Here is a 4,026-nt window from a genome sequence, read left to right as displayed (position 1 = left end):
CCCAGCATCCTGACCCCCTGCAGAAGGTCTTGGCCCTAATGGGGACCTTTCTCCTTCATGATCTGGGACCCCCAAGATGGGGGTGTTTGTCACACACCAGCCGGGGTCTCCTCCCCCCACAGGCACTGTCCCAGTTCCTGACCCTGATTGTGGAGGAGTCGTGGGTGATTTGAACGATAGGCAGGTCCCCACTATCCCCCATTCAGGCCTAAGTCCTGCAGCTGGTGTGGCTGGGGCAGGGAGGTCCCTGGCTAACTGGCTCTCTCTCCCCTAACCCCACTCCTGGTGGGCGCAGGACGAGGCGCAGCAGCTCGAGTTCCTGCACGCCATCTACCCCGCGTGCCTTGCTGCCCAGGAGAGAGGGGACTACACATTGGAGCCACACTGCTCAAAGGCGGCTGTGGCGGAGAGGATTGTGGTGAGTGAGACACGGCGCCCGGGAGCTGGAGGGTGGACAGAGATATGGGAGGGGCAGGGGTCTCCCCGGGCCGATGGTTGAGGGATGGCTGGTGCTGGAGGGCAGCTGAGGGCAGGGATTGCTGGGGCTGAAGGTTGGGGAGAGGAGACGGGAGAACTAGTGGGCAGGAATCGGAGGAGCGGGAGGCAGCTGGGGGGATCCTGCTGGCTGTGTAATCTCCTCCTTGGGGAGTGTCAGTGAGGCCTGAATCTCACACGCTCCTTTGTCTCCTTTGCGTCTCACAGGAGCTCATTGAGGAGCTTCCTCCTAACTCTCCACCCGGCGCCATCCTGGCCAACTCCCTCATTGCTGTGGCCAACCTCAGGTACCGAGACCCTCCCGCCCGGTTCCCCTAACCCCGGTGCTGCTCACGCCCGTGGCTGGGAGTCACTGCCCCTCCCACTCCCAGGTCACCTCCCAAGGGTGGCTCCTCTGGCAGAGGTGGCAGGAAGGGTCACTCCCTCTCCTGGCTGCTCTGTTCTTTTCACTCCAGTCACATTGCAATGGCTTTGGGGAGAGGCTGACTCCCAGGATCAGATCCAGGAGGGGCAGCAGGGTCCAGGGAACAGGCGCCATTCCTGCCCTGCCACTGTCGGTCTGGGAAACCTTGGCCTTATCATTCCCTGGCTCAGTGCCTCAGTTTCCATTCTCGCCAGCCTCTGCCTATTTCCCTGCAGTTTCACGTCCATGTTGGTGCCAGTCCCACCCCCGCACTGCACAGTCTAATACCGGCTCCTCTCTCTTGCCAGCACCATGACACCTGCCCTGGAGCCGGAGCTGGAGACCCACCTCCTCCAAGCCACCCTGCACGCAGTCTTCACCCTGGGCACACAGACGGACACCAATCAAGTCCAGGTAGATCAGCCAGCTGTTATCCTGCCCGAATCCTTGCTAATTGCCTGCAGTGGGATGTGAATGAGAGAGGCCAGGATATGTGTTTGGGGGTCTCACCAGTGCTTCCCAGAGACCCCTCTTCCCATCCTGTGGCAGGTGTAGCCCCAGTTTCCCTAACTCTGACCCATGGCTCTCCCTTGCTTTGCAGGATCTGCATAGGGTCATACCAGGCCTTCTGGACGCCATGCTGGGGAACCTGCTGGCAAAGACCCCAGACACTGACAAGCTCCACTACATCTTGGAGGTGAGCCCGATGAGGGGGTGGGGGCAATTTTACCTTAACTCTTAGATCCATTTTCCAGTCTGTCCTCCTAGCTGGGCCCCCAGTGGCCGTCCTTGGTCAGGGCAGTCAGTGCAATGCAGGGTCAGGCCTTTCCTCCTTGAAGGACAGAGGAAGGAGCTGGGACTTCAAGGCAGAGCTCTGCCTGCTTGTGTTGAGCACTAACCACAGGGCCCCCGGCTGGCTTGGGGAGTGAGAGTCTGAACCCCTCCTGGGAGATCCAGAAGATGGTCCTCAGAGAAGAGCCACAGCCTCGTTCCTAGAGAAACAGGAGGGCCCCCAGAGAATCAGCCCTTGTCTCTGACGGGCCCCGAGATTCCTGGGGGGATTGTGCTCACACTCAGTCCCTTCACCCAGCCAAGGACTTGAGAGCCGGGGGGGGGGTCTGTCTCCTTCCTGGGGAGCTGTTCAGGAATCAGCATTTCAGGGAGGATGGGACCAGCCCCGACACCGAGCATTGTCCCAATCTAGAGAGACAATGACAAGCTGTGACCTGCAGGATACAAGCATCGTCCTGGGGGCAAGAGTCCCCTTCTAAAGCTCTGCAGTCAATGAATCAGATATTCCACCCCCACCGCATGCAATGTCTCAGCCCCCTTGGGATGGGGGGGGGGCCATTAGCACTACACATGCCCCCCCCATCAATCCTGAGCTGCCTCCTTTCCCCACAGCACATTAACTACTGGACCGTGTCCAGGGTGCCACAAGAGAGAGCCAGGGCCATCCGGAGCAGCGCGGCCCTGCTCACGTCCGTCATCTCCCTCCCTGACTTTGACGTAAGTGGCCTCTGAGCCCAGCTTCCTGACTCCAGGCGTAGGCGGGCTGGCTACAATGGGCTGGAGGATCTGCTGCTGCAGGGGCTGTGGGTTAGGAGTGGTCCTCTTGGGGAGGCAGAGTCAGAGCAGAGAATGAGCCTGGCTTGAGTCAAGTTCTTCTTGTCCTGGTTAAGTGGCGACTCTCGCTTTTAAGGGGAGCATGCTCCAGGTTCTTGCCTTCTTGTCATCCTGGAGCAGCTGGGGAAGCAAATCCTCATGGAGGGCTCTGCCCACATCCCTGTTCTCCGGGCTCCCTTGCGGGCAGAGATAATTAAGGATTCAGCTCTAGCTCCTATCCTCTAGCATCTCCTGCAGAGGGGAAGGAGAGTCCTGGCCCGGGGGGGACTGGGAGCTGACAGGAAAATGCTGATGGAGTCCCCTCTCCCTCTCCCTTCCATTAGAACTCAGCCGAATTCCCCAGGATGGGTCACCACGTGGCACAGCTGGCTCTGTGCGTCGGTGACCCAGACGAGGACATCAGCCGGCAGGCCAGGGAGGGGGTTTACCGGCTCTACCAGCTCCTGCTGCGCCAGAGGGGTAAGGAACCCGGCTGGGAACTGGCACCCGCTAGACGAGTGAGACTGGGACCCCAGCCAATTTTTCTCCGAGTGACCCCGGCTGGCGGATAAGTCTCTCTCTCTCTTTCTGTGTTCTCCACCACCCCCGCAGTTCTGTTGGGCTCTGCCCACTGTGCAGCCACCAATGGGATTGGAAGGACACAAGCCCTGCAACCAGAATGACCAATGTGTATGTGTCTCTCTCTTTCCCAGACCTGAACATCCATGAGGTCGAAGACCTTTGGTGCTGGGACTGGCACCAGGACACCAGGCTCCTCGGCTATAAGAACACAGCCAGGGTGGGGGAGGTAAGGACACTCTGCTAGGGGATAGCACAGCTCTGCAGGGCAGGTGGCTGCCTCCTGGAGCCACGCGACGGAGTTGCCGTTCTAGGCCAGGATTTGGAGCCTGGTTCGGGGCAATCTGCTGAAGCCTCACATCTGGTTGGTTTCAGGTTTTTGCCAAATTTTTCTCGGAGGGGCAGAGAAGATTCTTCCTGCAGACAGCAGTGCTGGCCATGCACGACCCCCTGCTGCGTGTCAGCCAGGCTGGGCTGCTCCTTACTTACTCCCTCCTGGGGCAAGCCCAGCAGCTGATGGGGAACAAGGTGAGCAGCTGCATTAGACTCAGGAGATTGGGGCGGGGCCCAGGCCTCATTCCCATCCTCTGGCCATTCGCCGGCCTGGCAGCAAGGCGACTGGTGGGGAATGAGAGTGAGAGCAGCTGCTCCTGGGAAGGGAGATGAATTCACCTCCATGAGCAGGAGGGAGCTAGCTTGTCCCCGGAGCAGCTCCAGCCCAGCTCTTTAGCAAGGCTAATGAATGACAAGCATTGCCTCAGCACGGACTTCTGTTCTTGGGAAGGGCAGCAGAGTCCTCTATGTGCCCTCTGCGAGCCTCTCCTGTCACCCGCGCCACCTCCCAGAGTTGTTCCCATCACTGGCAGCCTGGGAGGCCAAGGACTGAGGGGTGATGGCGACTGACCGGGCAGTTCTGAGGCACATGGGCAGGGGAAGCTCGTCCT

The 4,026-nt window shown here is 59.9% G+C and overlaps 2 long non-coding RNA genes across 2 annotated transcripts; both read left to right on the top strand.

The window, feature by feature from the left end:
- Window positions 1-395: 395 nt before the first annotated feature.
- LOC113407809 lies at window positions 396-1,287 on the top strand. Its single transcript, XR_003370113.1, has 3 exons — window positions 396-418; window positions 703-782; window positions 1,207-1,287. It is a non-coding gene; the product is annotated as an uncharacterized LOC113407809 (long non-coding RNA).
- A 1-nt stretch (window position 1,288) lies between these two features.
- Window positions 1,289-2,357, top strand: LOC113407808. The gene is made up of 3 exons (XR_003370112.1): window positions 1,289-1,312; window positions 1,500-1,595; window positions 2,303-2,357. It is a non-coding gene; the product is annotated as an uncharacterized LOC113407808 (long non-coding RNA).
- The last annotated feature ends 1,669 nt before the right edge of the window (window positions 2,358-4,026 follow it).

The sequence above is a fragment of the Terrapene carolina genome, unplaced genomic scaffold (genome assembly GCF_002925995.2).
Source record: "Terrapene carolina triunguis isolate 2854851 unplaced genomic scaffold, T_m_triunguis-2.0 Scaffold415, whole genome shotgun sequence".
Classification (NCBI taxonomy): domain Eukaryota; kingdom Metazoa; phylum Chordata; order Testudines; family Emydidae; genus Terrapene; species Terrapene triunguis.
The sequence above is the reverse complement of the archived record's forward strand: the minus strand, read 5'-3'. Positions and strand labels throughout refer to the sequence as shown.